At 38.6% G+C, this 26569-nt stretch overlaps 1 pseudogene; it reads left to right on the top strand.

Moving 5' to 3' along the window:
• The first annotated feature begins 246 nt into the window (after nucleotides 1-246).
• LOC118840087 lies at nucleotides 247-3886 on the top strand (annotated as a pseudogene).
• Nucleotides 3887-26569: the final 22683 nt, after the last annotated feature.

Raw genomic sequence — 26569 nt, forward strand, 5'->3', positions numbered from 1 at the left:
TTTTTTTTGCATGTGTAATGTACCCCCTTTGGCAGTCTGGTGAAGCTTATAGACAACTTCTCAGAATAATGTTTTTCAATAAATAAGAAAAAATACAAAGGAAACTAACCATATTGAGATAGGGATGTAATTCTTTTTCCTATACATGTACATGGACCCACTGAAATCTGTTCACAGGGGGATGGGACATATCTAGCTAAAATCACATTAACAAATGACAATATTTGACTTGTGAAGTTGTCAGGCATGAGGGATATTTGGTTCCTTCCACCTCTCCTGCAACAAGTTGAAGTAATCACAGAAAGTAAAAGGTAGATAGCAAAGCTAACAAGGTATTAATATGTTAATGCAATAAATACAAGGATACTGTGTATATCTTTAAGAAAAAATAAGTTTTCTGATTGAATTAGTTGGGAAGATGACAATTGACTTGGTCAAATTTGACCATATCTCATTCCCACCAGCACCACTACCCCTATAGCCATTACAGATCTAATCCTGTCAGGGCCAGAGTTCAGTTTGAAAGTTGAAGTCATTCAAGGCAGGGGACAGCTTTACAAAGTGTGACCTTCCTAGCCCTCTACTGAAGAGGAAGGGTGGTGGTGGGAGGAGTTTTCTCTCCTCTTCTCCCCTCACACCTATTCCCCTTAACCTGAAAGGAGTTAAATTAAAGTGGTGTCTTAAATTGAAATTTTCCCAGCTGGAGAAAATACAGAGAACATTTCAGGGACTTGAACAATTTGAGGCAAGGAACAGAGATACACACTTCCCAGAAATCATAGAAGCAGACACAAATACAGAGAAGCAGCATTCAAAATAAGAATCTGCTTCAAGGAGTATAATCCCTTGCAGAAGAGAAGAAAGCCAACTGTGGACTAAAGGGAGAACAAGTCCTGGCAGTTGGAAACTGACTTGGAGAGAAGACCCAGAGAACATAGCTTAATAACATGTCCAGCAGAGATATTTCATCCTGAGTGGGAAGAAGCTGTGAGGGTACCAAAACGAGAAAAAAGACATTAAGGGTTTACAGCTACTGAAGATGTAAGTTGCCTTAGCCACATATATCCCCACTATAGTAGTAGCCTTTCTAGTGTTCCTCCCCAACTTATACTAGCACTGACACCTGTGGGATTGGTCCTATATAAAGTGGTTGTTCTGTGGGATCTACAATCATAAAGCTATGTCCCATGAACCCCAACTGATAAGGTTACCTTTAATAGTCAATCAATGGACATGAAGACTCAAAGCAAAGGTGTTTACTCAGATGGTATGGTAAGAACAGTAACTACAAAACATCTTTTTTCCATTCTCCCCTCTCCCTACAGTAAACTTGAAAAGTACTTTCCCAAAAATGAACACAGACTCCATTAGGAGGCGTAAGCTCAAACTTAGATTATATTGCTAATATAGTACACACAGGTAATATTACGTATGTGGCCAAGGCAACTTTTTGCGATGTCCTCATTGTACCACTCCCTAAGTACAATGCCTCAGTTAAGCTCCATAGGTCTATTCCTCTCTGCAAGTGAGTTTTGAACTTTCAAAGCTAATTTTCTCTTAATACATGTTTGGGTTCTCCTCTCTAGGGGTCATGCTCCTTGAAGCTGCTTTTTACCTTGAATAATGCTTCTTTGTGCCTATCTGGAGACTATATGTCTCCATTCCCTACTTAGAATGGCTCAGCTTTATGAATTGATCCCTGTTGAATATTTTAATTCTAAAATCAAGATGTGATGTCCTATGGGGGAAGGGGAAAGATAGAAAATCTATCCTCTCTACTGACTTCTGGTAGAGGTCTAGAGGCATGTTCCATGCCTTGAACAACTCAAACTCTAAAACTGAATTCTGGTCTTGGCAGGCATAGCTTTTGAGTCTATTGGAAACATGACCATTATTCATCCAGTCAATGAATGATCAGCTCCCCTTCTAATTTGATCAGAAAACTTATTTCATGCTTGTCGAGAGACTAACAATCCATAGGTTCCCAAAGTGGGTGATACCACCCCCTGGGGGGTCACTGGAATGATCCAGGGGGGCAGTAGTAGCCTTGGGTGCAATTGGGGATTTGAATAAAAATAAGGGGACAGTGAAGGCATAAGGAAAGAAGAGAAGAGAAGAAAATTTTGAAAAACCATTCCTACATGTTTCATCTGCTGTATAATAGAGTTAAAGTCATAGTGATTGCATTATTTTCCAAATAAACACACAAAATGCAACTTAGAACCAAGCAGTAGTCAAGTCTGCTAATAGTTCTTAACAAGCAGCTGTTGGCAGGTGAACGTGTCACACATTGTCAGGAAGTCCAGCACGCATTGGCAGGAATACGTGTGTGTAATGACTTATTTACAATATGATGCTATATTGTTACATGACACAATATTACATCATCGAAATTTCAATGCAGGAAAAAACCCACAAATTTACAATAAATTACTAAATTTAAGATGCATCATTTTTTTAATTATATTTTTTTGAAATCATGCAAAGAGTTAAAGAAACTAAACTTCTGGGGGGCTGGAACACTGAGTAGTTTTTTTAAAGGGGGTGGTAGGCCAAATAAGTTTGGGAACCTCTGATGTAGACATATTCATACTTCTCTAATATTTCAATGCCTCACTATCTCCATCATCTTTCTCTTCCTCTTCATAATTATACCAACCATCTAGAAGGGGAAGGAGAAATGAAATTCTCTCTCTCTGTCACTATATTTTTGTATACAGTTACTAAAAAAAATTAAAATATTTGAGCAATGAGCTGAAACTGTGTTGAATAGATCAATTCAGGAAAACCAATGCCCCAAAGCATCAAGAAAGTTACATTGATATGACTTAAAAATGAAAGAAAGTTTACAGAGGATCTCCTAAAACATGAAATTACAGACAAAATCATCTTATTTTTGAAGATATTGTGAAGATAACATATATAGGTCACAACAGTCTGACTCAAGATCATCCCTAGCATTGTAAAAATTAAAGCAAAACAATTGTCACCTGTTACAATTTTGGCCTAAAAAGAAACAGGAATAAAGAATTCTGACCCTTGACGTAGTGAGTATGACCTCTTCATTAGTCACATTACATTAATTTGGTACAAGAACACGACCATCAAGATAGATTCAAAGAAATAGAATAGAATCTGTCATAAATGTGGAGAAGATGGATATAATTTGTCAAGTGCACTTAAGAGGAGAATTATCATTTGTTTTTAGAGGAAGTTGATAGCCAAAGAACCAGTTGAGTGACAAATGAGTCGTTATCACAAAATGAAGTAAGATGACACTTTGAAACTTTAGTGTTCAGCAAATACTGTATATATTTGGAGCAGAAACCAAACGAATTTGTTTATCTATTTAGCTTTTATATAGAGAGATAGCCAGAGAGTGTAACAAAATTATATTTGAATATAAAAGAAACAATTTAAAATTTCTGAAAAGGAAAATTGGCAGTGCAAGGTTCTTGCCACACGTTTAGTGACCAGTATTTGGATAAAGAAGAAAACAGCAAAATTATGGATGTAGTTTTCCAGTGGCTCACCACAGCAAACATCCATTTAAACCAGATTGATGCAGAAGACCCAGAGATTTCTGATTATACCATGCTGCCAGATACCACTACGTTGTCAGAGCAACTTCGAGTGTGTCTTCAGGAGGGGTATGAGAACCCATGTGACTTTACAACTCTCTTTGACTTATCCATTTACCAGTTAGATACCACTTCCTTATCTAAAGTTACCAAAGCCTATGAACAACTAAATGTGAAACATGAACCTTTCAGTTGGAGACTCCACTACCCGCCCTTCAACCAGTGGTCTCTCCCTTCCCACTCCCAGTTTCAGAGAATTACCAATACCTCCTCTGGAACTGTTTGACTTGGATGAAACTTTCTAAGTTACATTTCATAGAAATTATTGAGTACAAAGACCAGAAGAGGAGGAGGAACTAGAACAACTAACCTGCCATCTGGTCTCTTACTAAACCCTTCTGAATTGTTTTTCCATATATTTGTCAAAACTGCCTCTCCACTATGAACCATGCACTTTTGTAATAGGTACGAAGTTAAAGACTCCATATATCTTCTGTAGTGACTAAGCAGGTGCACTATGAGGATTGGCAACTATCAAAATCATTATGTAGGATAAATGTCCCATATTCTTTTTTATCAGAGCTATACTTTTGTAATATGAGAACTATTCTTAAATTAAAATGTTCTCTTTTGATCCCCCAAAATAAAATAAAATTTCTGAAAAAGAAACTTTTAAATTGAAGCAGCAGCTCAAGAACCCAGCTTTCTTCATGCTAAGCAGAGCAGACTCTTAAAAAAAATCAGACACTGGAGGGGCAGTGCCAAGATGGCAGAGTGAAAACAGGGACTTACCAGACCTCTCACACGAACTCCTTCAAAAACTTTTAAAAAGTGAATCTGAACAAATTCTACAGGGACAGAATCCATGAAGAGACAGAGAGTGGCAGATTTCCAGTCCAAAACAACCTGGAGGGTGCACAGGAGGGGTCTGTTGCACCAGAATGGGGGAGGAGTGCAGTCTAGCACACAGGCTGCACCAGTGTAGACTTGACCGTAAGAAGGCTGGAGCAGACCTCAGAGGACTGAATCACTGGCAGCAGTGGCAAGTTCCAGACATCTCAGTGAAGGAAGGGATGGTCTATCAGACCTGGGTGAGAGAGAAGTGCATTCCTGTGCAGGGCTTACAGCAGTGGCAGCAGCAGCTACTCCTGGGGCTATTAGCCTACAGACCAAATGTTTGAAAGTCACCTATTTAAATTTCCAGGAGCTGAGATGGCAAAATAAACAGTAACTCGCTCTCATCCTCCCTTGTCGACCTTAAAAAACCCAGAGAATATGCCACCAGAAAAATCCTGGAATAGTTGAGCTGGCAGAAAGACGGGTACAGCAGTCTTTTAGCTCTAGCTTGGGAGGCTAGGGGGAGTCATGGGAAAGCTCCCTCTTGCTGTGGCTGAAGGAGACCAGTACAGGAAGGGAGATGTCCCAGCAAGCCCCACCTCAGTGGACCAGCAGAAGGTCCTGAGCTAGGATGGAGGAGCAGACAAGCACCACCATCAGGCACAAGCCACCTTCAGCTCAGCACCAGGTAAAATGCCAGACTACTTCAACATCCAACTGCAAGCACCTGAGGCCTCAGCACAGAAAACCAGTAACCAGGCCCCTAGCCCCTTGCATAAGACGTCTAAGACAGTGCCCCCCGGGCCCCAGAAGCAGAGATTAAATTTAAAAGCCAAAAAAAGAGGCAAAAAACATGAGTAAGAAGAATAAAAAAAAATCAATGACCATACAGAAATATCTTGTGACAGGGAAGATTTAAACACAAATTCAGGAGAGAACAGCATGGTCAATATACCCACATCTACCTCAAAGAGGAATATGAAGTGGTCTCAAGCCCAAAAAGCCTTCTTGGAAGAGCTCAAGAAGGATTTTAAAAGTGAAATAAGAGAGGTAGAAGAAAAATTTAATAATACAATTGACAAAATGGGAAAAAGTACACTGAAGAAAACAACTCCTTAAAAAGTACAATTGGCCAAATGGAAAAGAAGGTACAAAAGCTAACTGAAGAAAATTCATTAAGAATTAGAATTGGGCAACTAGAAGCTAATGACTCTATGGGATATCAAGAATCAGTCAAACAAAATTAAAAGAATGAAAAAAAAATAGAAGAAAACATAAAATACCTCATTGGAAAAACAACTGACCTGGAAAATAGATCCAGGAGAGATAATCTAAGAATTGTTGGTTTACCTGAGAACCATGATGAAATAAAGAGCCTGGACAGCATCTTTCAAGAAATCATCAAGGAAAATTGCTCTGAGGTCCTAGAATCAGAGGGTAAAATAGTCATCAAAAGAATCCCCCAATCACTTCCTGAAAAAGATCCAAAATTGAAAACTCCAAGGAATATTGTAAGAAAATTCCAGAAATATCAGATTAAGGAGAAAATACTGTAAGCAGCCAGAAAGAAACAATTAAAATATCATGGAGCCACAGTCAGGATCATGCAGGAACTTGTAGCTTCTACATTCAAAGATCGGAGGACTTGGAATATAATATTCCATAAGGCAAAGGAGCTTGGATTACAACCAAGGATCAACTACCCAGCAAAATTGAGCATAATTTTTTAGGGGAGGAATGGACATTCAATGAAATAGGGGACTTCCAGACTTTCCTGAGGAAAAGACCAGAACTCAATGGAAAATTTGATCTTCAAATGCAAGATTCAAGAGAGGCATAAAAAGGTAAACAGGAAAGGTGAAAAAAACACAACAGCAACATGTTATTCAATAAGGACAAACTGTTTACATCCCTACATGGGAAGATGATACAACTCTTGAGAACTGTATCTTTATTACATCATATAGAAGGGAAATATATAGACAAAGGGGTTGGGTTTAAGTTGATTTTGGTATTTTGATAAAAAACCTAGTTAAGTGGTGAAAAAAGATTGTAATGGGAGAAGACAAAAGGATGAGGCAGAAAAGGGTAAATTACATCACATGAAGAGCCACAAAGACATATTACAGTAGAAGGAAAGAAGGGAGGGTGATGAGCATTGTTTGATCTTTACTCTCATTAGATTTGTCTCCAGGAGAGAATAACATATTCAGGTACAGAAGGAAGAGAGGGATAGAAGGGAGGGAGGAAACAGTAAGGGGAAAGGGAAAGAAAAGGGAGGGGAGCTGTTAGAAGTTAGGGCTGATTGAGAGCAGCAGTGGTCAAAAGCAAAACTCTAGTGAGGAGGGAAAGGGAGAAAGGAGAAAGAAAAGCATAAATGGGCAGGAGGATAGTATGGACAAATTGACATCGATAGTAATCATAACTGTGAAAGTAAATGGGATGAACTCTCCCATAAAATGGAAGCATATAGTAGAATGGATTAAAAATCATAATCCTACAATATGTTGTTTATAAGAAACACATGGGGATACACACAGGGTAAAGGCAAAAGGCTGGAGTAGAATGTATTATGCTTCAGGTGAAGTAAAAAAAAAAACCAGAGGTAGTAATCCTGATCTTGAACAAAGCAAAAGCAAAAATATATCTAATTAAAAGAGATAAGGAAGGAAACTATATCCTGCTAAAAGGCACCATAGACAATGAAGCAATATCATTACTAAACATATATGCACCAAGTGGTATAACATCCAAATTCTTAGAAGAGAAGTTAAGGGAGTTACACGAAGAAATTGACAGCAAAACTATACTAGTGGGGGACCTCAGCCTCCCCCTCTGGGAACTAGATAAATCTAACCTCAAAATAAGCAAGAAAGAAGTTAAGGAGGTGAGTAGAATTTTAGAAAAGTTAGATATGTAGACCTCTGGAGAAATGTGAATGGGGATAGAAAGGAATATACTTTTTTCTCAGCAGCATATGGCACCTACACAAAAATTGACTCTGTACTAGGGAATGAAAACCTCACAGTCCAATGCAGAAAGCCAGAAATACAAAAGGTAGCTTTGATTTCTTGGAGTATGATGGCTAGGCTCTTTTTGATAATGACGTTCAGATCATCCAATAATTCTTATATTATTTCTTCAGGATCTGTTTTCCAGGTTAGTTGTTTTTTCTATAAGATAGTAGTTTCTTCTATTTTTTCATTCATGGAGTCATTAGCTTCCACTTGTCCAATTCTACTTTTCAAGGTGTTATTTTCTTCAGTATTTCTTTGTGTCTCCTTTACCAAGCTGTTGATTCTTTCTTTTTATGGTTTTCTTATATCACTTATATCACTCTCAATTCTTTTCCCCAATTTTTCCTCTCCCTCTCTTATTTAATTTTTAAAATCCTTTTTGAGGTCTTCCAGGAATTTTTGGGGGGCCAGAGATCAATTTACATTTTTCTTTTTTTTTCAATTTGCATTTTTCTTTGAGGCTTTGCATGTAGCTGTTTTGATTGTGTTGTCTTCTTCTGAGTTTGCGTTTTGAGCTTCCCTGTCACTATAATAACTTTCAATGGTCAGGGCTTTTGTTGGGGGGGCAGAGATTTGCTCATTTTCCTGGTCTATTCCTTGACTTTTAACTTTATGTTAAAGTTGGGCTTTGCTCCCAGAGTAAAAAGGGGCATTGTCCCAAACTTTCATTTTTTGTTTTTGTTTTTGTTTTTTTTTGTGCTGCTGTTTTCAGAGCTAGTTCTGAGGGTCTGCAAGTTTTCAGTTCTTCCAAGATGGCATGATCTAAGGAGAGATGTGATCACTGTTCTCCTGGCCTGAGCTCGGAGGGTCCTTGATCCTCGGAGGCCCCATACTAGTGCTCCTCCTTGCCCTAGGACTGCAACGCAGAACCATGTGGCAATACAACAGAGTTCTGTGCCAGGTGCTAGTTCTGCACTGGCACCCAGTGCCAGTCCCCTGTAATCTCTTTCTAAACAGTTGTCTGAACCCCTTAGCTCTGTGGGCAGAGAGCTCTAGAAGCCTCTGCTGCTTTGGAAGGCCAGGACTGGCCCATGCTGGCCCAAACTCCATTCTCACTTTTTCAGGTGAATCCATGACTCCACCATCTACAAACTGATGGTTTTTTAGTGACCTGCCCAAGGTCAAAAAGTTGGTGTCTGAAACCATATCTGAACTCAAGACTTCCTGACTCTAAGCCCTGTACTCTATCCACTGTGCTACCAGCTGCCTCATAAAGGCATGAAGTTCACTTCAGCCAGCCAACTCCATATCCCCAGCCACTGGAAACACTCAAGGGATCAGGAAACACGGACAGGTAAGGTGAAGATACTAGATCAGCCCACTAATGCAATCTTTATGCTGGAGCAGGTACTGACTCCTCCAAGCTAAGGCAGCCCATCAACTCCCTAACACTGTGGCCCAGACTAGCACAACCAGCATGGCACTTGGAAGGGGGTAGGGAAAGGGTACAACTAATGATTGTCCCAGAGAACTTTAGGCATGATGTTATATTGGGTCTATACTTTTGTGCAGCTCAGCCAACTCTTCAGGACAGCTTGTGTTATAGCTACTTCAGAAGCAGAGATGGATAGGTGTTTTTTGTTTGTTTTGCAAGGAGAGAGAACTGGTTCAGAAAGTTCTCATCAGTTTCTTTTCCCTGAAGTCACAGGCAATGAGCCACTGATCAACATGGGAACTACAAATTCCTAGTGTAGCATGTTTCAAGTACAGAAGTTTCCAGATGTGGAAGGTTTCAGAGAAGGAATAAGGCAGAAAGGATGTACTGGGCAAAAGGAGAGGACATGACAAGGGAATTGACAATCTGCTGGACAAAGAAAGATTAGACAAGAAAAACAAGTTTTTTTTTAAAAATTACAGCAGTTATTCATAAGGAACATCTTAAAACATTTCATAACAAAGATTTTTCCTTTGTAAAATCTTGTGTATCATTCTTCCTTTCCCTTTCCACACTTACTATCTTATGCCTAGGTTGCTGACTGGTGTCTCTGATCTTCTTCCTTGAAATTTTGCACACTGTTAACAAGATTAAGCTTTCTACAGAACTCCTCTTAGACATCAGCCCCCACCTGAAAATTGTTCATGGCCCTTCATTGTGATAAAATAAAATTAAAACCACATATAAAATGCAACTAGTTTAGTATGAGAATCAGAAGGACCAACCAGATTCTTCTGATGAACACTTCATTTTGTGCTGCCCCTCCATTCTCCATATTTTCCTCCATTTTGTTGTTTTTCTGTTGTTCATCTATGGGAAACTAGATTATGTAAGCCACTGATTGTTTCATACATGCAGGTGGGTGTAATCGACATCTTTTCATTTTATGAATAGAGGACCCTAAAACCTATTCTTCTTACCCCTACCTTGCAACTGAACTGAAACATACTCTTTCCACTTCCCAACTTGGAAAGTCCCTGAAGACTTTTCTTCAATTAGAAATTAATTACCTAATTTTATACCCTGATTTACATCCTAGTTAATTGTTTTTGTTATAATTAATTGGACTTTTTGAACTTATCTGATTTTTTGTGTATAAAAATCGATTTTACTTTGTATTTGGGGTCTTTAGACTAACTGGGACTTCCACTGACCCATTCTTTCTGAATGCCTAGACAATAAATCATCTATGCTCAGATTGTTTCCTTAGTTATTATTATCTATTACAATTTCGACAAGCCTAGCTAGGTTGAGACTGAACTCTAGCCTCCAGGACAGTTTTTCAGGGCAGTTGCGCAGGAGTAGTGCAATGATTGACTGCTTTTGGACCCTCCTTTGGACCCTATAGCCTATTACTCCATTCAGTTAGACTCTGTGGCTTCAGGAGCTCCCCCTTGCCCATGAGCTGTAGCTGCCACTGCCCTTTTAGTTGAAAAGGCATGTGATTTGATTTTGGGGGGCCTACTCATAGTGCAGTATCGCCATGAGATTGGGGCTCTTTTGTTGTGACATCACAAGCTTTTTTCTGATCAACGACTTACTAGATATGAAGTGACTTTATTGGGCAAGGAAAATGTTACTTTAAAGCACTGCCCTATTTTCAACCACCCCCCTTTCCTGTTTGATCTTCTGATTTCAGAAGAACCCTCTATGATTGCTCCTCCATGGTTAATATGGCTGAGATCCCACAATGACTTATCTGATGCTCCCTTGTCCTGACCTTGTCCTACCCCCTGATTGCCCAAGCTTGTCCTATATACTGACCATCTCTTTTATGAGATGGTGTCCACTCTACAGGCACTAGTGTTGTTACAGACCACGATACTGTTTAGGTGGCCTCTTTGCCATCTAATCTCAGTGCCTAAGCTGCTGAATTAATTGCACTTAGACTTGTCATCTGGCTGACTGCCAAAGAGCTACTGCCTATACTGACTCCTGTTATGCCTTTGGAGTCTGTCATGCTGGTGGGAATGCTGTGGTTACAGAGCAGTTTCTTGACTTTTGGTAAAGTTAGAGCAAATTCAAAATACATTGGAGATCTCGCCCAGTCCACACTTATGGAACTTGTGTCTTGACAGGAAACCACTGTGCTGCTGCTGCTGATACTGCTGATACTGCTGCTGTAGATGGTTCTGTTTCATCTTACTACTTCCGATGCAGCTGACAAGATTGACCTCCTTTTATCTAACAATGACTCCAAGTTTACTAGGTGGAAACAGCATTTTTTTTTCACAGTTGATCTTCCTTACATTATTTCCTTTTTTAAAATTTAATTTTATTTTAGACTCAAGGGCCAGGACACAAATACAGAACAGAGAAAAGGAACAACACATATCATAAACTTAAATATTGTGAAACTTAAATAGAAGGTAAGAAAGAAAAAAAAAGCATATCATGTGCATAGCAGAACGTAAGAGAGGATTCAAAATATATAATAATAGATTTTCATTTCAAGAAAGCCTATATGATAAATAATACATATTGTGTTGAGAATTGTCCATTTTTCCTTTGCTTCCTTGTGAGTTTTCTTTTGTTCTCTGCTGTGCACTTTTTTACTTTGTTCTTTTTTCCCTCTTCCCACACCACCCCTGAAGGCTACAATAAAGTTTGTATGTGTTTCTCTATAGCTATATATACATACATATATATATGTATACACATATACATACATATACATATATAGACATATACTTTCCCAAACACACTCCTGATCTTTGTTTTTATATTTGTGCATATCTCTTGTTTCCTATCCCTCCTGATTCCTCTACTTTACTTCTACCTACTACTTTGCCCTCCTATTACTTGCGTACCCCCCTCCAAGGATCCCTCCCCTATCCTCCCATTCCCATAAATCTAAACATCCTTCTATAGCCCCTTTTACCTATTCCCTCATCCTCACCTCGAAAAATCCCTCCCTTGTCCTCTCCCCCATCTCTATACCTATACCATTTTATTTCTTCTAAATATAGAAGTCTTTTATACTCTTCTAAATATATATGTATTGTTTAAGAAACCCATTCCCAATGAAAGTAGGTTACCAGAACTACCAGTCCTCCTCCCCTAATTCCTTTGTATTCTTTCTTCCTCTTGCACCTTGTTTATATAAAATAGTTACTCTTTTTAGCTGGTTCTAAATGGTTTTACTTTTTAAATTCATATCATAGTCAGGTTTACCTCCCTCTTTCTTATGAGCTTGCCAATTATTAATGAGAATCTTAGATGTACATTTTACATTATATAAAAGGTAAACAGTCTGTCTTTATAAATCCCTTATTGTCAGTCTTTGATATGTACCTTATGTTTCTCTTGGTTCTTGTATGTCGAATCTTCTATTAAGTTCAGGATTTTTTTAAACAAAGTTTTGAAAGTCTGATAGTTTATTAAATGTCCATTTTTTCATTCAAGATAATACTTAAATGTGCAGGATATAATATTTTTAGTCAGAGGCCCAGGTCTTTTGCTCTTCGATACATTGTATTCCAAGACCTGTGGTCCTTTAATGTCTCTGCTGCTAGGTCTTATATAATTCAAACTGTGGCACCATCATATTTAAATTGTTTTAACCTTGATACTTTTAATATTTTATCCTTGAGTTGGGGGTTTTGGAATTTGACCATTATATTCCCATGAGTTTTCCTCATAGGATCTCTTTTAAGTGGTGTTCAATGGATTTTTTCTATTTCTACTTCCCTGCCTTGTTCTAATGCTTCAGGACAATTTTCTTTAATTATTTCTTATATATTGTATTTCTTGTATCGAGATTCTTTTTTTGATCATAACTTTCAGTTGGTCCAATTATTTTTATATTTCCTCTTCTTGATCTATTCTCCAAATCTGTTGTTTCCTTATAAGATGTTCCACTTTCTCTTCTATTTTTTTCATTATTCATTTTTTTGTTTAATTATTTCTCCATCTCTTATAATTTCACTGGCCTCACTTTGCCCAATTCTAATTTTCAAGATGTCATTTTCCTCAAGATTCTGAATCTCCTTTTCTAATTGGTTGACTTTCCTTTCACAACTTTGTTTTTCTTGGATTATTTCTTTCTTTTTTTTTTTTTTTTTTAGTTTTTCCTCCATCTCTGTCATTTGATTTTTAAAGTCTTTTTAAAGATCTATAAATTCTTTTTGGGCAGGTGACCATTTGACCTTACTCTTTGGGGGTTTCTTTACTTCAATATCCTCCTCTGAAGATGAATTCTGGTCATCTCTATTCCCATAATAGCTTTCTATGGTTGGATTCTTTCTCCTTTGCCTGTGCATTTTTTGCAATAATAACTTGATTTTTGTAATCACCTCTAGCCCTGGGGTATGGGAAATGGTACCTCTTGCCCCAGATCTTCAGTTCTCCCTTCTAGCCTGGACCCAAAGCCAAACCTCCAACTTCCTGTAAGTGCCCACAAGCAGGGGCTTTCTGCCCCACTGCTTCTGCACTCACCGGGCATATGCTGGTTCCTTCTTGCCCCCACTGCTCTTTGCAGCACAGCTGGGTCTGGCGTTCCTCATCAGTAGACGTTCCCTCAATCTTCCTGGGCTCAAATGCCCAACTCCCCTCACTATCCCTGTGTAAAAAGTTCCTGTGGCTGGGGCTGAGGAAGCCTCTCAAACCATCTAACCACTCGGCTTTCCACTAGTTGTTTAGGAGGCTTTCCTCTTGCTGTTAAAATGGAAACTAGCCTGGAGGTGTTTACTCCTTGCAGGGACCAAACCTCATCCTGGTATTTTTCTTGGGATCTTCTCAAATTGTCTCAGGAAGATCTTGGTTGTGTACCTATTCTTCTTTGTCTCCACCCACACTTTGTTTGCCCTAAGGTGCTATTTTAACTCTTTTGTGGGGGAAAATCTTGAGAGCTTGGAATTTTCTGACCTACTCTGCCATCTTCCCAGAATCCTCTCCCTGAAACAGCATTTTCAAGCTAAGCAGAAGTCCTGAGGAGTTCACTTGTGGTTACAAGGAAGCAATGACCACACTGCTCTCCAGATCATACCACCTTAGCTTGGACCCCAGTACCAAAATCACATCCAGTTCCAAAATCACATTTCTCTCCAGCCTCAAAACACTGTCCCTAGCAGTTTCTCTCCAGCAAAACAGGACAGCATGCCCTAGCAAAAAATTTATTTCTCTTCCTGATACAGGGGCCAGCTGTACCAATGGAATTTGTTAGTTTGAACCAACTGTGTACTGGCTGAACTGGCTGTGTACTGGCTCATAGAGATATTTACTACTCATTGACCTATCATATGCATGCTAGATCTAGACTTATGTATACTTCCTTACATTTATCAAGACATTGATGGGAGCAGCCTGGGTATTTCCTAGTCAGCCCTGACCATTAGTTGACTTAGTGATGTTTTAGGCTTAAAACCACACCTCCATGTAGCTCCCCTTGGGGCTATTTTCTAGTGAACTCTGGGTAAGATATTGGCACAGTACATACAAAAAGTGCATGTTCCTTTAAGAACTGACCACTCCTTAACCACTCCCTAATCCTGCCCTGAATCACCTAATTAACATATTTGGCACATGTTTTACTAAAGTTTAACCTATATAAACTTTACCTGCACCCCTGTAAGGTTGCAGATTCCCTAAGAACTCTTGCCCGCTGAAAAGTGTAATAAATCTTTGCCACCTTGACTTAAAGAATGCTTGAGATTGTGAATTCATTCCAGACAGCCAACCCCCTCCAGTACTCTGGTCCTTGAAGAGTACTCTCCCCTCAACAACCCTGTCTGGGAACTCTAGTCTTGGGGTTCCTGTATTCATGGACTTCATTCCAACCTCAACAGAAGCACAGAAAACTTCCAAACCCCCAGAACTAGTTCTGAAAAAGCATGAAGCTTGGGACAGTCCTCCCCCATCCTTTACCTCCATTCTGGGGTCTGGGTGACTGCTGAAGGAAAACCACTCTTCCCTCAGAGTTTCTATCACTAGGATTATCTTTCTATTCATGAGGGGGGCTAGTTTGGTACACAAGAAATTGTCGATACAAAGAGGGCGTGGATTGCTTCTTGTGTCACCTCTATGGCAGCATGTATTGGTTCCCTCATCCTAATTGTCAGACATTTAATCAACATGCATTCCAAGCAATGGCTTTTGGCTTTTGGCGACTGCCCTTTAGCTTATACCTCTGTTGAGCATTTACAAACTGATTTTATTAACATGCCAAAATCTGGCCACTTCAAAATGTGTCTCATTATTGGCTCACTGCTTAGAAGCTTTTCCTGGTGCAGGAGCTACTGGTAGTTTTGTGGCTGAAATGATGCTCAGAGAAATTGTTCCCTGGTTTGGCCCTCCAGTTCACATTAATTCAGATGGGGATATCATTTCACTGACATGGTCCTCATCTGAATTTATTCTTTTCTTGGGTTAACTCCTATATTTCATACCCCTTACTACCCCCCAGAATTCTGGTCAAGTTGAATATGTGAATAAAGAACTTAAGACTAAGACTGACAAACTATGTTCTGAAACACCCCTTAAATGACTTGACCTTCTCTCCCTTGCAGTTTTCCATCTCAAAAGAAGAACCAGGCTGGGGGAGGGGAATTACATGTTTCTCCTTTTTCTGATTGGTTAAAATATTCAGGAAGATGGGCACTTCCTATTTTTCCACTTGCTCTATGCTTCATTTTTTAAAAATTATTTTGACTGTAACAAATGGTTTTGGTCATCCTTGTGGTATTTTTTTGATTTTGATGTTGTTTATTTTCCTATTGCTCTTTCCTCTCCAGTCAACTCCTCTCAGGAGGACTTGAGAATGGAGGACTCAGAAAATAATCTCCTTCCTTCTGGGATTTTTCTGCTTGGGAACTTTTGGCATGTATTATAGATTAGATTCTTTTTACCTGGTTGCTGTATGCCATACCCATTGCCATATGCCTGAGTACTATATTTGTCCTATCATATAAATCTAGCTTTTCTTATTGTTTAGGTTTTTTTTTAAAAAAAAAACACCTTGGGGGGCGGAGCCAAGATGGCCGCATGAAGGCAGCGTCTTACCGGAGCTCTCTCACAAGGTCTGTCAGATTCCTATAAAAAAGTGAATTTGAGCAGATTTGAGAGAGTCAGAAACCGTGAGCAGTCTGCGTGGGGCAAATTTCCGAGCGGGAGAGTCTGAAAGGCCGGAGGAACGATCCTGCAGGCTCGGAGAGTGCTCGGTGCGGAGCTGCTCCAGACCAAGGCGGAAGCGGCTGGCCGAGAAATCCACGTGGGAGACAGATGGGGAGAAAGCTGGGCGCCCGGAACCGGCAGAGATCCCCAGGACTCCCAACACAGTACGGCAGTCTGTGGGAGCGACGAGAGGCAGCGCAACACCACCGGCCGTGAAAACACCCACTCCTGACGCTTGCAAAACCCAGGAACTCGGCTTCTTGAACTTCCGGAAGACTCAATGGCCAGGTATACGGCTCTAATCCCTCCCCTCCCCACCCAGAGAATTCCTCGGGAAAAAAAAAAGAGAACTGAAACAGAGGAGAGAGTAGTGGGGCCTCACAGGACAAATACTAGAAGTTCATTAGTCCCGCAGAGTCGGCAGGGGTCAACACCGGGAGCCCAGACGTAACCTTGCTCCCCCAGGGGAAGTGCCAGACATCAGCTCAAACAACAAACAGCTGAGACCATTGCTGAAAAGCAAGTGCTGGAGAGCACCCACAGGGAGTGAGACGCCAGGGAGCCAGACCCCTCCCCCACAACTCAGGAAACTGAAGGTTATAATTCTAGACTCACAACCCCCAGAATAAGAAAGCTGGGACAGAGAGCCCAAAGATAGAAATTAGTTGTAACGCCAGGAAAAGGGAAAACAACAAACATGAAGAAGAATACAAAAAAACCAAGGACAATAGATTCTTTTTATGGAGACAGGCAGGTTCAAAATATCGATATGGAGGAGGACGGCAATGCCACGGTAGATACATCAGATACCTCAAAAGCTAATATGAACTGGTCTCCAGCCCAAAAAGCACTGCTGGAAGAGCTAAAGGAGGATTTTAAAAACCAAATTAGGGAGCTAAAAGAAAATATGGAAAAAATGGAAAAAAGGGAGAAAAAATCCACCGAAGAAATCAAGTCCCTAAAGAATAAGATCGACGAAATGGCTATGGAGATTCAGAATCTAGAGAGAGAAAAGGACACCCTGAGAGGTGAAATCAACCAATTGAAAATGGAGGCTCAAAAGCAAAATGTAAACACTAACTCATTTAAAATTAGACTTGAGCAAGTGGAAGCTAATGAATCTATGAGGCATCAAGAAGTAATAAAACAAAACCTGAAGAATGAAAAAATAGAAAAAAATGTGAAATATCTGATTGGCAAAACAACTGACCTGGAAAATAGATCCAGGAGAGACAATTTGAGAGTTATTGGTCTACCGGAAATCCACGATGAAAAAAGGAGCCTTGACAGTATCTTCGAAGAAATTATCAAAGACAACTGCCCAGAGGTCCTAGAACCAGAGGGCAAAATAGTCATTGAAAGAATTCACCAATCACCCCCTGAAAGAGATCCCAAACTGAAAACACCAAGAAATATTATAGCCAAATTTCAGAGCTATAAACTCAAGGAGAAAATACTGCAAGCAGCGAAAAAGAAGCAATTCAAATATCGTGGAACTACAGTCAAGATCACGCAGGATCTCTCAGCTTCCACATTAAAAGACAGGAGAAATTGGAATATGATATTCCGAAGGGCAAAGGAGCTGGGACTACAACCAAGGATCAACTACCCAGCAAAACTAAGCATAATTTTCCAGGCAAGGCGATGGACATTCAATGAAATAAGGGAATTCCAGACCTTCCTGATGAAAAGGCCAGAACTCAATGGAAAATTTGATCTCCAAATACAAAACTCAAGAGAGACATAAAAAGGTAACCAGGGCGAAAAACCCCACAAACCTCATTAACCAATAAGCTTAGGTTGTTTACATCTTTATGTGGGGCTATATCATCTTATGTATGTTTTTTATGTATATATATATATATATATACATATACATATATAAGTCATTCTTGTGAATGGTACAACTATTATGACAAATGAAAGGGATATACATAGGTTGTGAATGCCTGTATAAATTAACTGATCTAAAGATATAAAATATAAATAAGTGATATAAAGGGAGGGCTATGAGGGAAGTGGTAAGGAGGTAGTAGAAAAGGGTAAATTACACCAAAGGAAGTGGCAAAAAAACATATTATAGTAGAGGGAAAGAAGGGAGGGAGAAGAGCAGTAATTGAGCTTTACTGTCATTTGATCTAGTTCAAGAAGGGAATAACATACTCTGATAAGTTTAGAAATCTAACTTGTCCTACAGGAAGTGGGAGGGAAAGGGGGAAAAAAGGGAGGGGGGAGGGCAGAAGGAAGAGGAGAAGTAGCAAGTGGGTAACGGTAAGATAAGGGAGGGGAATAAAGAGGGAGGGTTAACTGAGGAAAGCGGCGGTCAAAAGCAAAACTTTGTTGAGGAGGAGAAGGGGAAAGGGAGAAATAAAAGCATAAACAGGGGGAATTAGGATGGAGAAAAAGACACAGATAGAAATCATAACCCTGAACGTGCAGGGGATGAACATTCTCACAAAACAGAAGCAGATAGCAGAATGGATTAAAAACCATAATCCTACAATATGCTGTTTACAAGAAACGCATCTGAAACAGGGGGATACACATAGAGTTAAGGTAAAAGGCTGGAGTAAAATATATTGTGCCTCAGCTAAAGTAAAAAAAGCAGGTGTAGCAACCTAATCTCAGACAAAGCAAAAGTAAACATAGATCTAATTAAAAGAGATAAGGAAGGACATTATATCCTGCTAAAAGGCACCATAAACAATGAAGCAATATCATTGCTTAACATATATGCACCAAGTGGTAAGGCATACAAATTCTTAGAGGAGAGGTTAAGGGAGTTACAGGAAGAAATAGACGGCAAAACTATAATATTGGGAGACCTCAACCTCCCCCTTTCTGAACTTGATATATCTAACCTCAAAATAAATAAGAAAAAAGTTAAGGAGGTAAACAGAATTTTAGAAAAGGCACATATGATAGACCTCTGGAGAAAACTGAATGGGGATAAAAAGGAATATACTTTCTTCTCAAAAGTACATGGCACATACTCAAAAATTGACCATGTACTAGGGCATAAAAACCTCACAATCCAGTGCAGAAAAGCAGAAGTAGTCAATGCATCCTTTTCAGATCATGATGCAATAAGAATCATTCTTAATAAAGTACCATGGAAAAATAAGCTAAAAACTAATTGGAAACTAAATAATTTAATTCTAAAGAGTGAGTGGGCCAAAGAACAAATCAGAGAAACAATTAATAATTTCATTCAAGAGAATGACAATAATGAAACAACATACCAAAACTTATGGGATGCAGCAAAAGCAGTTCTTAGGGGAAGTTTTATATCTCTAAATGCCTACATGAATAAAATAGGGAAAGAGGAGATCAATGATCTGGGCATACAGCTGAAAAAGCTAGAAAAAGAGCAAATTGAAAACCCCCAATTAGATACCAAATTAGAAATACTGAAAATCAAAGGAGAGATTAATAAAATTGAAACCAAGAAAACTATTGAATTAATAAATAAAACAAAGAGCTGGTTTTATGAAAAAACCAATAAAATTGATAAACCTTTGGCCAATTTGATTAAAAAAAAGAAAGAAGAAAATCAAATTACCAGTATAAAAAGTGAAAAGGGTGAGGTCACCTCTAATGAAGAGGAAATCAAAACAATAATTAGGAATTATTTTGCCCAACTGTATGCCCATAAATTTGACAACCTTAGAGATATGGATGAATATCTACAAAAACATAAACTGCCCAGACTAACAGAGAAGGAAGTGAAATTTCTTAATGACCCCATATCAGAAAAAGAAATTGAGCAGGCCATCAACGAACTCCCTAGGAAAAAATCTCCAGGGCCAGATGGTTTTACATGTGAATTCTATCAAACATTTAAAGAACAACTAATTCCAATACTTTGTAGACTATTTGGGAAAATAGGTGAAGAAGGAGTCCTACCAAATTCTTTTTATGACACAAATATGGTACTAATACCCAAACCAGGTAGAGTTAAAACAGAGAAAGAAAATTATAGACCAATTTCTCTAATGAATATTGATGCAAAAATTTTAAATAAAATATTAGCAAAAAGATTGCATCAACTCATTACGAGAATAATACACTATGACCAGGTAGGATTTATTCCAGGAATGCAAGGCTGGTTCAATATTAGGAAAACTATTAGCATAATTGACCATATCAACAACAAAACTAGCAGAAACCATATGATCATCTCAATAGACGCAGAAAAAGCCTTTGACAAAGTACAACACCCATTCCTATTAAAAACGCTAGAAAGCATAGGAATAAGTGGAACCTTCCTCAATATTATAAATAGCATCTACCTAAAACCATCAACAAGCATTATTTGTAATGGGGATAAACTAGATGCATTCCCAATAAGATCAGGGGTGAAACAAGGATGTCCATTATCACCCCTATTATTCAATTTGGTACTAGAAACATTAGCTGTAGCAATAAGAGAAGAAAAAGAAATTGAAGGAATTAGAATAGGAAAAGAAGAAACTAAATTATCACTTTTTGCAGATGATATGATGATTTATCTAGAGAATCCTAGAGAATCAAGTAAAAAACTACTTGAAATAATAAACAACTTTAGCAAAGTTGCAGGATATAAAATAAACCCACATAAATCCTCAGCATTCCTATACATTACTGACAAAGTCCAACAGCAAGAGATAGAAAGAGAAATTCCATTCAAAGTTACTGAAGGCACTATAAAATATTTGGGAGTCTATTTGCCAAGACAAACCCAGGGCCTATATGAACATAACTATGAAACACTTTTCACGCGAATAAAATCAGATCTAAATAAATGGAGAAATATCAGTTGCTCATGGTTAGGCCGAGCTAATATAATAAAAATGACAATTCTACCTAAATTAATCTATCTATTCAGTGCCATACCAATCGAACTACCAAAAAATTTTTTTACTGAGCTGGACATAATAATAACAAAATTCATTTGGAAAAACAAGAGGTCTAGAGTATCTAGGATATTAATGAAAAGACATGCTAGAGATGGTGGCTTAGCCACACCAGATATTAAACTGTACTACACAGAAGCAGTCATCAAAACTGCCTGGTACTGGTTAAGAAACAGGGGTGTGGATCAGTGAAATAGGATAGGTACACAAGTAGGTGAAATCAACAAGTTTAGCAATCTACTCTTTGATAAACCCAAAGAGGCCAGTTTCTGGGCTAATAATTCACTATTTCACAAAAACTGTTGGGAAAATTGGAAAATGGTAGGGCAAAAACTGGGCATAGACCAATATCTTACACCATATACCAAAATAAAGTCAAAATGGGTTCATGATTTAGGAGTACAAGTTGATACTCTAAGTAATTTGGGAAAGCAAGGAATAGTTTACTTATCAGATTTGTGGAAAAGTAAAGAATTCATGACCCAACAAGAGATAGAGAGCATTACAAAATGCAAAATGGATAACTTTGATTATGTCAAATTGAAATGTTTTTGTACAAAAAAAGCCAATGCAACAAGAATTAGGAGGGAAGCAGAAAATTGGGAGAAAATCTTTGCAACTAGTATCTCTGATAAAGGCCTCATCTCTAAAATATACAGGGAGCTGAGCCAAATATATAGGAATACAAGCCATTCCCCAATTGAGAAATGGTCAAAGGATATGAACAGGCAGTTTTCAGAGGAAGAAATTAAAGCTATCTACAGGCATATGGAAAAATGCTCTGGATCGCTGCTGATTAGAGAAATGCAAATCAAAACAACTCTTAGATACCACATCTCTCCTGTCAAATTGGCTAAAATAACAAATCAGGAGAATGATAAATGCTGGAAAGGATGTGGGGAAATTGGAACATTGTTGCATTGCTGGTGGAGTTGTGAGCTGATCCAGCCATTTTGGAGGGTGGTTTGGAACTATGCCCAAAGGGCTATAGAAATGTTCATACCCTTTGACCCAGCAATACCACTTCTAGGGTTGTATCCCAAAGAAATCACGCAAGTGGGAAAAGGAAACATATGTACAAGAATATTTATAGCAGCTCTCTTTGTGGTAGCCAAGAATTGGAAAGCAAAGGGATGCCCATCAATTGGGGAATGGCTGAACAAGCTGTGGTATATGAAGGTGATGGAATACTATTGTGCCATAAGAAATGGGGATGATGCAGACTTCATAACAACCTGGAAAAACCTACACGACATAATGCTGAGTGAGCGGAGCAGAGCCAGGAGAACGTTGTGCACAGCCACAGATATATGGATTCCGTGAGGACCAACCCTGACATACTGCGCTTTTCTCAGCAACCTAAGGGGCAAGGACAACTCCAGGTGACTCACGATGAAGAATGCTATCTTCATCGAGACAAAGAAATGCGAAGTTTGAATACAGACTGAGGCACACTACATGCTTGCCTTTTCTGCTTCTCTTTTGTTTTTGTTTTTGGTTTTTTTTTTTTTTGGTTCTGTTTCTTCTTTCTCATGATTCATTCCATTGGTCAAAATTCTTCTCCACGACTTGACTAGTGCATAAATTAATTCAATGCGAAGTTATACATGACAGTTATATGATACTTCATGCCGTCTTGGGGAGGGAGGGGGGAGGGAGGGGAAAAAAACTGGAACTCAAAACTATGTAGAACTGTGTGTGGTAAACTAAAAATAAATAAAGAAATTTATTAAAAAAACACCATATATTTCTACCCAATTATATGTAAAGACAATTTTTAGCATTAATTTTTACAAGACTTTGAATTCCAAATCTTTTCCCTCCTTCCGTTTCCCTCTTCCTAAAATGGTAAGCAATTTGATGTAGGCTATATATGCACAATTATGCAAAACATATTTCCGTATTTGTCACAGTTGTGAAAGAAGAAACAGACCAAGAGGGGGAAAAAATGAAAAAAATTAAGTGGAAAAAAGTATGCTTCAATCTGCATTCGGAATCCATCAGTTCCTTATCTGGACATAGATAGACTCCAATATGAGTCCTTTGTAATTGTCTTGGATCATTGTGTTACTGAGAAGAGCTAAGTCATTCATAGTTTATCATCGCACAATGTTGCAATTTTTTTAATAATTTTGCGCAATATTTTCCAGATCATTTCTGCTCATTTCACTTTGCATCAGTTCATACAAGTCTTTCCAGGTTTTTCTGAAATCTTCCTGCTTATCATTTCTTATTGTATAATAGTATTCCATTACATTCATGTATCACAATTTGTTCAGTCATTCCCCAATTTATGGGCATCCCCTCAATTTCCAATATTTTGCCATCATGAAAAGAGCTGCTACAAATATTTCTTTTTGCATATATAGGTCCTTTCTCATTTTTCTGATCTCTTTTGGATACAGACCAAGTAGTGGTATTGCTGGATCAAATGGTATGCTCAGTTTGGTTGCCCTGTGAGCATAGTTCCAAATTGCTTTCCAGAATGGTTGGATCAGTTCACATGTCCACCAACAATGAATTAGTGAACCAATTTTTCCCATTTCTTCTCCATCATTTATCATTTTCCTTTTCTGTCATTTTAGCCAATTTGATAGGTGTGTGGTGGTACCTCAGAGCTGTTTTAATTTCTCTAATCAAGAGTGATTTAGAGCATTTCTTCATATGCCTATAGCTTTGATTTCTTCATCTGAAAATTGCCTCTTCATATCCTTTGATCATTTATCAATTGGGAAATAGCTTGCATTCTTATAAATTTGGCTCAGTTCTCTATATATTTGAGAAATGAGGCCTTTATCAGATACACTTGCTGTAACGATTGTTTCCCAGATTTCTGCTTGCCTTCTAATCTTGGTTGTATTGATTTTGCTTGTGTACTTTTAAATTTAATATAATCAAAATTATCTATTTTATGTTTTGTAATATTTTCTATCTCTTCTTTGTTCATGAATTCTTTCCTTTGACAGGTAAATTATTCCTTGCTCTTCTAATTTACTTATGGTGTCACCCTTTACATCTAAATCATGTACCCATTTTAACCTCATCTTAGTATAGAGTGTAAAATGTCGGTCTATACATAGTTTGTGCCCTGTTGTTTTCCAGTTTTCCCAGCAGTTTTTGTCAAATAGTTAGTTCTTATCCCAGTTTTATTGCAGACTCTTAACCCAGAGTCTATGGTCTTTGGGTTTATCAAGCACTAGTTTTCTATGGTCATTTACTACTGCATGTTGTATACCTAATCTATTCCACTCATCCACCACTCTTTTTCTTAGCCAGTACCACATAGTTTTGATGATTACTGCTTTATAGTATAGTTTGAGATCTAGCATTGCTAAGTCACCTTCCTTTGTATTTTTTTTCATTAATTCTCTTGTTATCCTTTACCTTTTGTTCCTCCAGATGAATTTTGTTATTTTTTTCTAGCTCTATCAAATAATTGTTTGGTAGTTTGATTGGTGTGGCACTGAATAAATAAATTAGTTTAGTCAGAATTATCATTTTTATTATATTGGCTCAGCCTACCCATAAGTAATTGATATTTTTCCAGTTCTTTAGATCTGACTCTATTTGTGTGAAAAGTATTTTATAACTGTGTTCATGTAGTTCCTGGGTTTATTTTGGCAGGTAGGCTCCCAAGTATTTTATATTGTTGTATCAGGAGGGCCGAGTTTATAATCTCAAAGAGGATCATAAACATGTCTGAAAGGTTCGGAACTGCCGGATATAAGAAACTCTCAAAGTAGAAGGCAGAAGAATCAAAACATTTATTTAGGCTCCACAGTAACCAACCCATGAACCAGAAGCCCCATTTTGATATGTTGATCATAATCTTCCAGGCCCAATAAGTACGCCTTGAAAGAGTAACCAGGAGACTACAGAGAAACATGATTGCGTAAAGCAAAATCATGTTTCCCCCTTTTATGGTAATAAGATTACCCACTGGACTGAAGTCTTTGTTCAGCTTCCTCCCGTAGATCAGCTCTGCTACTGGCAGCTCCTGCTTCAGCTGTGGCTGTAACTGAAACTGACGTAACTGTCGTAACTGCCTCTGTAACTGCCTCTGGCTCCAACTGTCGCTGTAACTGTTTCTGGCTCCAACCGGAAAAGGAAAGAGGAATCTTCAAGCTGTCCTCTCCCCTCTTATAGGGTTTTTGACATCATCAAGCTCCGCCCGAATGACCAGGGCCGATTGGTTCCTGAGTTGGCCCCTCCCCCTAGCATAGACATTAACACCTCCCCTCAGCCAGCCCCATGACTCATCACACAGGAAGTTGTCTGGTCCTGCCCCGGAAGAGCAAGCCCCAGCGTCCAGGGAAGCTCAATGAGGTAAGCTGAGTCATCCAAAGAAAACAAAGGCCATTCTGGTTACACTCCACCCCTTGTTATAGGATACATAATCTAATCAGCCATGTATCCTAGAACATACATTGTGATCCAATTACAAAGGAAACTAAAACATATCATTCATTATAAAGCAAAACATATCATTCAGTGACATTCCCAAACATTGGTTAACGATTCAAATGCGATCCACCCCTAGATCCCAGCAAAATAATCTCTTCAATCAATCATCCCCAAAATAATTATTAATAATTCAAATGTCCACCCCTAAATCCTTGTATCCATTACATAGGATCAATAATATCATAACAATAAAACAACACAGCAAGGATAACACAAAATAAGTAAACAGAACACTATCATCATTTCCACCCCCCTTGAACGATTGGGGCTCAAAATCTTGGGGTGAGGGGTGAAGGTCTCATTTTCCATAGCTTCTTCATGCTGAAATTGGATGTAGAGATGGCCCTGCCCCCAAAAAGTCCCATTCCAGAGGTCATTTCTTTAACGAGCTGGCAGGAATTCCAAGAATGCTACATGCTTAGGCAGTCACCGGAAAGTGCAGGGTGCTTAAGCCTGAAGGAAACAAAACTAGCAACAAGGTTAGCCAAAACAAAGGACAAAATGAATAGACAAGTATGGACTATAATTCTTCAAATAAAATCATCTCAAGTTTGGTTGAGATTTCAGTTATGCAAAGATCCAACATCAGAGCCAAACTCAGGTGGGAAATGTTTCTTTTCAAAAGGAACATAATGAGGAAGCCAAGAGGATCCCACCCTAGATATAGACTAAGATTGTCCTCCCAGCCTTTCCCCAAATGTACAAGTTTTCATCCGTTAATCACACAAGGTCACCTTCAGTCTGAGTGGCTTGTAGGCTTGCAGGAGCAGTTCTTATTTCCCTATTTCTCGTGTTATCAAGTCCTCTATACATTCTGTATAATTCATTGGTTGGAATTCCATCTATCATTTCAAAACCTACTCCTGCTCTCAATAAAGCAGTAAACATTTCTTTCCTTGTTACTCTCCTTTGGCGCCAAGTTTGCTGGTTATTCACCCTTCTCTCTCGAGGAGATCTATCCCTTCCCCAGTCACCTAAGTCATGTAACTGTAAAATCTTATTTATCACTGTTGTAAGACGGCTCCCTACTTCTCCAAGTAATAAATTCAAAATTAGTTGTTTATAAGCAGGGGGAGCTGTCCTAATTATTAAATTCCTATGAGGCAGTTCCATTGAATCATTGTAATATTTGTCTGCAGTTCCTGTCATTCATTACCTCCTCCTTTAGTCTCATGATACAATCTCTAAGTGAATACCAGGGTCTGTGCTCAGTGGGCCACATAGAATCAG

The sequence above is a fragment of the Trichosurus vulpecula genome, chromosome 1, assembly GCF_011100635.1.
Source record: "Trichosurus vulpecula isolate mTriVul1 chromosome 1, mTriVul1.pri, whole genome shotgun sequence".
Classification (NCBI taxonomy): domain Eukaryota; kingdom Metazoa; phylum Chordata; class Mammalia; order Diprotodontia; family Phalangeridae; genus Trichosurus; species Trichosurus vulpecula.